At 40.9% G+C, this 12,665-nt stretch overlaps 1 pseudogene; it reads left to right on the top strand.

Annotated features, from left to right (window-relative positions):
* Positions 1 to 6,697, top strand: part of LOC102860306 — a 38,636-nt pseudogene extending 31,939 nt beyond the window's left edge.
* The last annotated feature ends 5,968 nt before the right edge of the window (positions 6,698 to 12,665 follow it).

The following is a 12,665-nucleotide window of genomic DNA, read 5'->3' as shown; positions in this document are numbered from 1 at the left end:
CCAATCGCACTCTCTCCAACACACCCACCCCAGCCCCCCATTAGCCCACTCACTGAATCAATCCATCTCATAGAGGGTCTTCCTCTCTTGCACTGTTTCCTCCACCCTCCCACGCATGATGTCCCTCTCCAATGACTGATCCTGCCTTGCAACATGCTCAAAGTATGTCAGACAAAGCTTCAGAAGTCTTGCCTCCAAGGAGCAGCCTGGCTTCACCCTCTCCAGGACAAACTTGTTTGTTCTCTTAGCAGTCTGTGGTATATTCAATATAGTCTTTTCTAACATCACAACTCATAGGCATCAAGTCTCCTTCTATCACCCCTAGTCATTGTTCAGCTTTCCAATGTACAGCAAGTAATTGCAAAGACCATGGCCTGTATCAGGTGTACTTTAGTATCTAGATTGACACTGTTGCTCTTCAGTACTTTGGAGAGGTCTCTGACAGCAGATTTTCCCAATGCAATTAATCTTTTAATTTCCTGGCTGCTGGTGCCAAGAGTGTTGTTTGTGGAACCAAGCAAACTAAAGCTGTTTACAATCTTAATCTCTTCACCATCTATCACGATGCTGCCCAGTGTTGAGAAACTGTTTTCTTGATATTGAGCTTCAATCCATATTGAAGGCTGCAGTCCTTGACTTTCTGTAGCAAGCACTTCAGATCCTCCAAGCCTGATGCCACACTTCTCCTCATAGAGGCCAGCCTCCCAGATAATCTGTTTTGCATACAGATTAAAAAGATATGAAGATAAGACACTTCCTTGGTGTATGCCTTCCCAATTTTGAACCACGCAGTGTTTCCTTGCTCTGTTCTGAGCTCTGTTCTGACCACTGCCTCCTGGTACAAGTATAGATTTCACATAAGCACAATCAAAATACTAATGCAACCCTCACCACTGGGCCAATAGGCAACAAACTGAGAGAAGAATGACGTTGTCAATTATTTCATCAGTAAGATGTGGATTCACAATCAACACCCTGGGTACAGCAGTCAAGAAAAGCAGGGTGGAAAACAGGAAAAGAACAACAGACTGATAATGAACACTACACTGGAATATAATAATAATACAACAGTGGAATAGGCAAACAATTGGAAAGGAATGGATGACTAGACAATAGGTATATATGACAATTAACGACCTGGAATAAGACATGCATTACAAAGTGAATTATAAAAGGGAAAAGGAGGACAGAGTGCATGAATTAGTGAATGAATGAATGAATGATAACCCAATCTTCCTGTAAACTTCCACTAAAATCACAATTAAAAAAAGAAATCAAAAGATATGTTGCACTGGAGAAATCTGCTGTCAAGGACCTCTCTAAGATAGTGAGAAGCAACAATGTCAGTTTAAAGACTAAGTTGCGCCTGATTCAAGCCATTCAATTACTTTCTATGCATCTGAAAGTTGGACAATGACATAATAACCAATGCCTTTGAGTTTTGTTGTTAGAAACAGTACTGAATATCTCACGGACTGCTGAAAGAACAAATACATCTTAGAGAACATGCAGCCAGAGTGCTCTTTAGAGACAAAGATGAATGAGGAAACCTCGTCTCCCATACTTTGGGCATGTTGTTAGGAAGAGTCAGTCCTTGGAGAAAGACATCATGCTTGGAAAGGGAGAGGATTAAAAAAAAAAAAAAAAGGAAGATCCGCAATAAGGTTCATTAACACAGTGATGCAGCAACGGGCTTGAGTGTATCAGAGATGGTGAGGATGGCACAGGACAGGGCAGGGTTCAGATTAATGGCCCCTGACAATAACAAAGAAAGATACAGAAAAAAAGTTGTTGGTTATGGTTGTTGGTTAAGTGCCATCAAGTCAAATATGACTCACTGCAACCCTATGAACCAAAGACCTGAACCCTGTTCTAGAACTACCATCATTTCTCTATGTTCACAGAGTTTCCAGAGGCATGCGGTTTAGGAAGTGGATGCCACGCCTGCTTCCAAACCTGAATCAATCTGGAAGCTCCTCCAAACACTGTCCATGATGGGTAATCATTATGGTATTTGACACAATTATTGCACAGTATAAAGTATACTTGAAAATAATTAAATATTATTAATTAAAATTAGTTAAAACTATTCAGTGAGATTATATTCTTTCACAAATATTTTCAGTTATTCAACAGCTATTAAGCAACTACTATGCATTCTGCACTATGCAAACAAGGATTAAAAAACATTTTGGTACAACTTGTTATTTTCTTGATACAATAAGTTTACACTTATTTTCTCATTATAGAGTGTCAGCTCATCTAAAAAAGTTTTCTAAACAAATAATTTTTCTGGCTTGGATCTAATTACAGACAATCATCTAATCATCATTTTTGTTTTATCTTCTTTAAATTAAGAAATCTCAACTTCCACTGCTACTGGAGTGAGTGGTATTGAAGAAACACAACTACCTGCCATTCCTTGGCAGTATTCACAGTCATGGTTCTAAAGACACAGTCTCTAAATGGAAAGTATTGATTTCTGCTGTGTTTTTCATAGGGGTTTTTCCTGTCAGTGCTTCACAGACAGCTAACCATTAAATGCTCTTCTTGAATACACAACTTTTTAACAAATTAATAACCCGGCTTTCATGAAATGAAAATAAGTGATCAACTGAGCCAAATCATACCGGTCACAAAAGTTCCCTCAAAGAGACAAACAATCCTTCTCGTCTCCTGTGATCCTGTATTAACTCTAAAGTCAGCAGTCTTTAGAAGTCTTTCCAAGCTTACCTAGACCAAAAGGAAAGAAACCGAAGGGGAAATGAATAATCAGTTGGCAGAACTTAGAGGGTCAGAGGTTAACCTAGAGGGAGAGGACGTGAAGGCCTGGGTGGATACTGACCCCACAACAAAACTGTAGGACAAATGTGACTAATCAGTGAAATAGGAAGTTTTCGTTGTTATGTACCGTGCTGTGGAGTCAACTCCAACTCACAGTGACCCTATGAATTATGAAGAGCATTTCTTTCCCCAGCATTTCCCGAGCTACACTGTACTTTCACATCCTTAGAACTCTAGGAAGAATCTGTTAGCTAGAGAGCAGAACTGTAAGAGCCATGGTGAACTATCAGACTGGACTTTACATTCATGAAAAAGAGGTCATATTGGACTTACTGCTGACCACCAGGAGATAGACTATAGGTCATTAGAAGGATCTCAAGTATGTGAGTCTTGTAAGAAGGCAGGGTCCTAGTCATTAAAATGACAGAAACAAGTAGTTTTATATTAATAGCTGGGCCTTCATTTTAGAAAATTATAGGGCTTTTACAAAAATTGAAAAACTAGGAGAATTGTATGTTTATTTGGACCTTCACGGAGCTCCGATGGCCTGGTGGAAATGAACTGCACTGCCAACTCAAAGGCACACAGCTTCGAAGCCACTGCTTCACAACCCAAGCCCTGCAGGAGAAACATGGGCAATTTTCTCCTGTGTGACTTAAGGCCTCTGAAAACACACTGGAGAGTCAGCTAGCTATGAGTTAGTTCCAACTCACAGCATATAACAAAAACAAACACAGCATTTGGATCTTAAGAGTAAAATCTGGAACACTCAAGTATGCATTCACATTGTTAGCATCACAAGAGTATTTTAAGCCCTAGCGTCTGCTTAGCCCACTTTTCCGCCATTATCTTAAGGCCTCCAGAAATGCATTTGAGAGTCCACAGAAGGTCTTTGCTGATTTTGATCTTAAAGAATAGTTGCAATTCCTAATCCCTCAGAATATTTTATTAGTTAGAAATGTGTCTCATTACAATTTTTTAAAAAGCCCAAACACACACCTAGGCAGTAGTTGTTGTTATGTGCCATTGAGTCGCTTGCGACTCATAGCGACCCTATGTACAAGAGCCCTAAATGTCGTTCTATCCTGTGCCAACCTCGCCATCTCAAACACACTCATTCCCACCCCTCCACTCACAGAATCGATCCATCTCATCAAGAGTCTTCCTCTCTTGCGCCGCCCCTCCACTCTCCCAAACATAATGTCCCTCTCCAAGGACCAGTCCCTCCTTGCAACATGCCCAAAGTAGGTCAGACGAAGCTTCAGAATTCTTGACGCCAAGGAGCATTCTGGCTTCACCTTCTTCAGGACAAACCTGTTTGTTCTCCTAGCAGTCCATGGTATATTCAACACTCTTCTCCAGCACCACAGCTCAAAGGCATCAATTCTCTTTCTATTATCCATATCACTGTCGAACTTTCCGATGCATAGCACATAATTGTGAAGACTATAGCCTGGATCAGGCACACCTTAGTCTCCTGTCTGACGTCATTGCTCTTCAGTACTCTTGAGAGGTCCCTCACAGCTGACTTTCCCAATGAAATTTGTCTCTTGATTTCCTGGCTGCTGCTACCAAGAGTGTTGACTGTGGAACCAAGTAAACCAAAACTGTTAACTATCTCAATCTCTCCACCATCCATACTGATGCTGCCAATTGGCTCACCGGTGAGAATCTTTGTTTTCCTGATGTTGAGCCTCAATCCATATAGGAGGCTGCAGTCCTTGATTTTCTGCAGCAAGCGCTTCAGTTCCTTCTCAGTTTCAGCAAGCAGGGTTGTGTCATCCGCATAATAGTAGCTAATTTATTTTTCTAAAGTATATGATGTGTTTTCCTAATACAAGAAGCTCAGGCATAGGTAGAAGCCCTTCTTAGTAGAGCAATTATACTACGCCACCAGGAGCCCACACTCTTTCTCTCTTTGTTCTCCACCACAGAGCACCTTGGGTTTCTTCTTCAAGCTTGTCAGATCTCAGTCAAAGTATAATTGCTACCAATCTAGACATCATGCCCATGTTTAAAAACAGAGTTGTACCAATTATGCCTGTCCTTTCTTATCAGCAGTAGAAGTTTCCCAAAATTCCTCAATCTGAAGGATTTTCTCCATTCTTTGGTGGCCTAGTGGCAAGAAACTGCACTGCTGATCACCTAAGCACCACGAGTTGACTGGAACACATTTTCGCTCATTCCTTTTCTGTGTTGACATTTCTGCTCAGGAATACCACTGAAGATATCAGATTTGAACCTCCCTGCTTTCAAGCTGGTCATCGTGATGAAGCTCAGACACAACTACAGAGAGTCGAGTAAACGACCTACGGGCTGTAAGAAGCTTGCAAAGCAGAATGGGAAGAAAGCAGTCTGCAAAGTGTCCTTCGCTCCCCAGCTTGTTCACTGTAATGATCACGCCAAACAAGAAAATGAATTGAAACAGAAGAGGGTGCAGAGAGAAGCAGCAATCTGCCTAGGAACAAGAGCGATACAAATGCAGGACCATCAAGAACTACTGTCAGGATGTCCTGACACGTCAAGAGGAATTTGAGCATAAGGAGGAAGTTTTGCCGGAACTAAATATGCTTCCTCAGCTGGATGATGAAACCATAAGGAAGGCTTATTATAAGGAATTTCATAAGGTGGTAGAATACGCTGATGTGATTCTTGAAGTCCTGGATGTCAGAGACCCCTTGGGCTTATGCTGTGTCCAAATGGAGGAGGCTGTCTTGCAGGTAGAAGGCAACAAGAAACTAACCTTGATCTTGAACAAAATGGACCTGGTCCCTAAAGAGATTGTGGAGAAGTGGCTGTATTACCTTCAGAATGAGCTGCCAACTGTGCCTTTCAAGGCCAGTACCCAGGATCAGATTAAAAATTTGAACTGTTGTATCGTGCCGGTGGAACAAGCCTCTCAGTCACTGCTGAAAAAGTAAGGCCTGCTTTGGAGCTGAAAACCTCATAAGGGTTCTAGGAAGCAAATGCCGCCTTGGAAAAGTGCAGCCACATGCGTGTGGGTGTTATGAGCCTTCCCAATGTCTGAAAGAGCAGCCTGATCAATAGCCTGAAGCGTAATAGTGCGTGCAGTGTAGGGGCTGTTCCTGGAATCACTCGGTTCATGTAAGCAGTCTACCTGGACAAGTTCACTAGGCTCCTAGATGCTCCAGGCATTGTCCCACGACCAGCCTCAGAGGTGGGTACCATCCTGCACAATTGCATCCATGGACAGAAGTCAGTGAGTCCAGTGGAAACCATTCTGCAATGTTGCAATTTAGAGGAGATTTCCAACTATTACAAAATTTCTGGGTTCCAGACCACTGAGAACTTTCTGACTGCAGCGGCCTACCGTTTGTGGAAGAAGAAAAAGAGAGGCATATACAATCAGGAACAGGCAGCCAGAGCTTCCCTGGATGACTGGATGAGCGGGAAGATCAGTTTCTGTACACTACCACCATCTACTCACACTTTGCCAACTCACCTCAGTGCTGAGATTGTTAAGGAAATGACAGAGGCTTTTGACATTGAGCATACTGAACAGGCCAGTGAAGACACAATGGAATGTTTGGCCACGGGAGAATCTGAGCTGCTGGATGACAAGGACTCACTTGAAATGAAGATCAAGTGGCTGCATTCTCCAACGATGAAAACAGCAGACGTGGCTGAAAATAAAACCACTGTGGATATGGTGGAGTGGGCTAAATGCATTGTTGACCTTCAACCCAAGAATTATAGCATAGTGGACTGCCAACCAGTGTTGCAGAGGATCATGGAGACGGATCCTCTGCAGCGAGGTCATGCTCTGGCATCTGCCCTGAAGAATAAGAAGAAAATGCAGAAACATACAGATAAGACTGCCAGCAAGCTGTCCAATTCCGTGGTGTCTGTCCTCAACCTCTCTGGCAACACTGATGACAGTGCTGATGACTGATCTCAACTCCACTACCTCGTCTAGTGGGATGCAGTAATATGGGTAATATTAAAGAATTTGCCTTTCTCTGAAAAACCTGCATATTAAAAAAAATCCCAGTACCATGTCAAGAAAAAGAGAGAGAGAAAAGAAAAGAAAAAGAAACTGCACTGCCACCCCAAAGACATGCACTTCAAAGTTCGATTCCACCAGCTGCTCCTTGGCTCTGCTCCTGTGTAATCAACTGTCTCTGAAAGCACACTGGAAGGTCAGCTGTGGGTCAGTTCCGACTCTATAGCACACATCAACAACATTGCAATGAACCCAAGAACAACTAGCAGTGTCTCGGAGAAGGTCCCTAGGGAGTGCAAATTGAGCTCAATTGTTTAAGTGCCGATGAGTCATAGACGCCTCATAGAGACCCTATGAAAGAAAGACCTGAACACTTGTATAAACTTCATCGTTTCTCCACATTCATCGAGTTTCCAGAGGCAAGCTATTTTGGAAGTGGATGCCAGTCCTGCTTCCAAGCTTGTTTTAATCCGGGAGCTCCACCAAACATTGTCCACCATGGGTAACCATTACCGCATTTGACACATCAGTGTCACAGTGTTTAGCATCACAGTAACCACCAGTTGTACCTCTGTACAGCAAATGGACAGACCAGTGCTATGCCACTTAGAAGAATGTTTGACCAAAACCAGTTAAAATCAGGCCTCAAGGCCACAGACTAAAATCACCCACCTTTGACTTGGTAGCATCACTTTTTATCCACTAGGCCAACAGAGCTCTCTCTGTGACTCACAGCAATTCTATGAACAACAGATCTAACCCTTGCCCCATCCTACACCATCCTCACAATCTGAGACATGCTCGAGCCCCTTGTTACAGTCACCTTATCAATCCTGTTGAGGGTCTTCTTTTCTTCTCTGACTACCATTTTTAAAATGTTGGTTGTTTAAACTCATCTAACCAAGGAAGGAAAATGCAACAATCTATTTCCATAAAGATTAAAGCCAAGAAAAGCTTATGGAGCAGCTCTCCTCTCTAACACATGGGATCACCATGAGTAGAAATCTGATGAAAGTCAACAGGCTTGGTTTGGAGTTTCTTAGAGTTGAAAGATGCTCCTTACAAGCAAGGAGGCTGATAAAACCGGAAAGAGGAATATGGTAGTGATTTCTAGTGATTTGAAGATGAATAGTACTTAAAAAAACAAATAAGAAACAAAAACCCTCAAATTGCTTTCAACGTCTCTTATTTACACACTACCCAAAAGTTGATTCTGATTCATGGAAAGAGAGAAGAAAAAGATTATCCAAATATTGAGCTATTCAATGAAGACCAAGCAAAAATGTAAGGACAGTTTACTCTGGAAACGAAAAGGATAAAGGATATACAGTCAAAATTTATGAAGTTACAATTGCCCTGGTTGGTTTGTCAAATAGCAGTGTGTTGTCCTATCCAGGATCTTTTTTGGTGTTTTTAAATAGTAACAATAACTGTTTTCATGTAATGTTTTACAATTCAAAAAACATCATTCACTACATACCCTTGAGGTACTATAAACAATCTTGTAAATCTTTTTCAAGTTCAGCTATAAACACTGTTTTATGTAAGGCCAGAATACTATTTTCTCAAATATCCTCTGGATGGTGGCCAACCTTATGTTGCTGTTTCGGTCTGAATTAAACATGTTCAGCATGTTTAATAAACAATCTATGACAGCTTTTTCTTCTTCTTTGCCTTCACTTCTCCCTATGATCACCAGCAATTCATGAATGAATACTAGTTAAAAAAGACAATATCATTCCTCTCTCCACAGTTTTAGGAGAAAACCTTTCAGTATTTCACTGGTAGTATGATGTTGGTTCTTTATGTGATTTAAAATGTTATTTTCAAGTCTTGGTGTACAGAGAATTTTTGTCTTTAATTTAGGTAGAAATGTATCAAATGTCTTTTGGCATCCTTTAGTTTATAAATATGATGATCTATTGGTTGGTTTTCCAATGGCACATTAGCCTTGCACTGTTGATATAAATTGTCCTTGGTCTCATTCGACTAAATGTCTGGTAAGCACTGGTGTTGTAGTCAATAGTGAATTCGCTAATTCAAAGGCGTTTCAAATCCACCAGCAGATTGATCCTTGGGAGAAAGATGGACAAACTTCCCCCACGTGGTTTAGTGCCTCGGAAACCCAATGAAAGTTCAGTCAGGTCCAACTCCATGCCAAGGAGGAGAAGGAGGAGCTGTTGTCTTCTACTAAGCTTATCCTATTTTCATCTATTTACTTTTCTTTTTCGTGCTACAGGCTAACATTTACATGCAAGTATTCCACTCACTCACCATACACAAATTGTTCTGTTACCCGAGCTGCAAGCCCAGCAGTGTGTTACTGTTCTCCTATTTCTGGCCTTGAGTCCTCATTTCCAGTCTTCTAGTTTCCCTCACCTTTTCCGCCTTTTGATCTTTGTTTTGGGGCAAATGTGACCCTTTTGGTCTCAAACAGTTCAATTTCATAGCCTCTTACTGCACAAAGACCAATTATGCAAAGATTTCCATTTTATTCCTACAGATTTTTCACCCTTAAATGCATTACTTCCAACTCAGTAACATTAGCATTCCCCTGCCACCATTGTGTCCTCTCCCACCACCCCTGGTCACCCTGTAAACTTTCTCATAAACTGGCTCTGCCCTCCTAGGAGAGGTGACTCTCATCTTCAACCTAAAGACTCTGATGTATCTTATTTACCTTTATATCTACAGCATTTATCACATTTTTTAATAAGGTAACTCTATTTAAGGTAACTCTGAAGATAGAAATAGAGTTACCTTATAATTGATGAACGATGTCAGTCTAGAGACTAAGGTGTGCCTGATCCATGAAATGGTCTTTGCAATTACTTGAGAGAGCTAGACAAGGATAAGAGAAAAAGAATCTATGCCTTTGACTGTGGTGCTGGAGAAAAGTATTGACCATAGCATGGATTGCCAAGAGAATAAACAAGTCTGTCTTGGAGAGAGTAAAATCAAGTTTCTCCTTGGAGGCAAGGATTTTTAAAGCTCTGGCTCACATACTTTGGGCACACAGTGAGGAGGGACCAGTCCTTGGATAAGGATATCAAGCTTGGAAGGGTGGAGGGACAGTGCAGGAGGGAAAGATCCTGGATGAGATGGACTGATACTGTGACTGGGGCAACGGGGGTTGGAATGTCAGTCAGTGAGACTGGCTCAGAATAGGGCAGGCTTCAGAGCTGTTTTATATAAGGTCACAATCAGCTGCATGCAATTCAATAGTACGTAACAACAACAATAGTAGCCTAACGGTAAAAAGTTGGCCTGCCAGTGGGGCTCTGGTAGCTTAGTGGCAAAGAGCTGTGCTGCCAACCCAAAAGCAGAAGGACTGAATCCACCAGACGCTCAGTGGCAGAAAGATGGGAAATGTCCTTCTTTGCAATTTACTGATTTGCCTCTGAAAACCTGCTGGAGGGTCAGCTATGAGTCAATTTCTACTCAATGGTAAACAACAACAACAAATAAGTGACTGACCTCATTAACAGTAAGTCCCTCACTGCTTTCCCGCCAGTCTACAGAATACAGACAAGCACTTTTCTCATTTTCAGTTGTGTGGAACTTTTAAAGAGACTTGGTATTAAATAGCAAATTTACCTCTGAAGGATATTTCCTTTCCAAATTCTAAATAAATCCACAAGGAATCAAACATGGATTCAAGATCAGAACTAAACCGTAAGAAGTGAAATTTCTTTGAAAGCCTGTCAGTTATCACACTAAGACCTGCAGTCTCAGAAGTTTATTTTAAATTCTTTATTACAATGAAACTGACACACCTTTGCTGAAAATATTTTTAAACCAGAGTGAATAAATTAATAGAAATTAATAAAATTGTAAATGTATCATTGTGCTTACTGCTTTAGACTTACCTCTGAGATCAATATGAGACAGAGAGAGATAAGCTTCTCTTAGAATGAGTTTCACAGTTTAAACTTTACTGGATTTCCTACTAGATCCTAAATCAGTCCTTTAAACTTACTTGATACTCCTTCTCACTGAAAAATAAGAATAAGAACTCACAAGGCCCTCACGGCCTGGCCCCAGGCACCTTTCTGACTTTATTTCCTGCCATACATTGATTCTTGGACTGTCTCAACAAACTCCATTCTTACTGGCTTTCTTTCCTTTTCCTCCAAAACATCAAACTAATTTCCATGTGTTCCTCTGCCACTGTTGCCCAACTCTTTATCTTGCACGGTTACATCAAAGAAGTACTATGGAATAGTCATTCAAAGCAACTGTTCTAACACATAGTTGCCTGGTCTAGACCTCAGATGTACCAATTACTAGCTAGGTGCCCTTGAGTAAGAACTTATCTCTCTGTTCTTCAGTCTCTTCATCTATATAACAAGGGTATCAGAAGGATATCTTAAAGGTTAACAAAATAAACCTCACCTTCATTGCTGTTGAGTCAGGAGCGATTCACAGCTGACTCTCTAGCAGATTTTAGGAGACTGTAAATCGAATCCCACAGAAGAAGCCTGCCCATCATCCTCTCATGAAGCCCCTGGTGAATCTGAACCACCAGAGCAGTGCCACCTTTCGGTTAGCAGAGGAACTTCCTCACTGTGGGGCCACCAGAGCTTCAAATAAAAATGAAGCACTCAGAAAATACTAAGTGATTAAAAAAATATTAACTATTCACCTCACACAACCAGTTTACTAGATCAAAAGGTTGAGGACCAAAGTCTCCCAAGACAATTCAGTGGCATAACACATATTTTTTAAAAAAATAATGTTCTAGATCCTAAATCAATTATGTCAATTGGTATTCCATCAATTTCTGAGGGCTTGATTTTTGCCAATTCCTTCAGAGACGTTTGAACTTCCTCCTTCATCACCTTTGCCTCTTGGTCAAATGTTTCATTAAATTCTTCTGTGCCAGCCTCTTTTGGTGCAGTGACTCTGTGTACTCCTTCCATCTTTTTTTTAAATAAAATTTTTTACTTTAATTGTCATTTTAACAAAAGTTTACAGAAAAGTTAGATTTTCATTCATTCATTGTTGTTCATTTTATTCCCTCTCCCCCCTTCCCAAGTTGACCTTTTTCTTTTCATTAGTTTATTTACAAAATTCTAATACAAATCCAAACAAATTCTTTCAATTTCCCTCACCCTCCCACCCATCAAATTGCAAAACCCAATGATTAATCCCCCCGCCCCCCTGCACATCCACATCTCTCTGCTTCCAGCCTCTCCCACCTCTCCTGGATCCTTATACTCATTCTACAATAACGGTCTTACACAATATTTATCCTTATGGGACTGAGTTAGTTCACTCAGCATAATGCTCTCCAGTTCCTCCCACGTTAGGTAATAATTTACAAAGTTATTGCTCCTGTGTGCTGTCTAGTATTCCATTGTGTAGATGTACCATAATTTCTCAATCCATTCGTTTGTGGTTGGACATCTGGGATGTTTCCATGTTCTTGTGATGGTGAATAATGTTGCTATGAACACTGGTGTACAAATCTCAGTTTGTGCCTCAGTCCTTCCATTTTTTGATGTTTCCTTGATCAGTCAATATTCTGCCCATAGCATCCTTACATATTGCCATGGCACTAACAGCACACAATAACCATAGCCTCTTCTAGCCTGCAACCAGACTAAATAAGATGGTGCCCAGCTACCACTTCCAATAGTTCTGAACAGGGACACAACAGAAGGTTCCAGATACAGGGGGAGAAAAATTAGAACAAAATTCAAATTCCTAAAAATGGCCAATTAGGTTGAATGAAAACCAACATGATTTCTAAACTTACACACAAATTAAAAAATACAAATAGTCAATTAACACATGCTCTTGTAATTAGTGGAAGAGAACATAAGGATAGTGCAAGGTTCTTAGTGTCTACTGTTCACAGGGTCGCTATGAGTTAGAATCAACCAGATGGCTTCTAACAACAACACAGAATTCA

Source organism: Elephantulus edwardii, unplaced genomic scaffold, assembly GCF_000299155.1.
Source record: "Elephantulus edwardii isolate Elephantulus edwardi_28Jun2011 unplaced genomic scaffold, EleEdw1.0 scaffold00018, whole genome shotgun sequence".
In the NCBI taxonomy this organism is placed as follows: Eukaryota; Metazoa; Chordata; class Mammalia; order Macroscelidea; family Macroscelididae; genus Elephantulus; species Elephantulus edwardii.
This window is presented reverse-complemented; position numbering and strand designations above follow the sequence as displayed.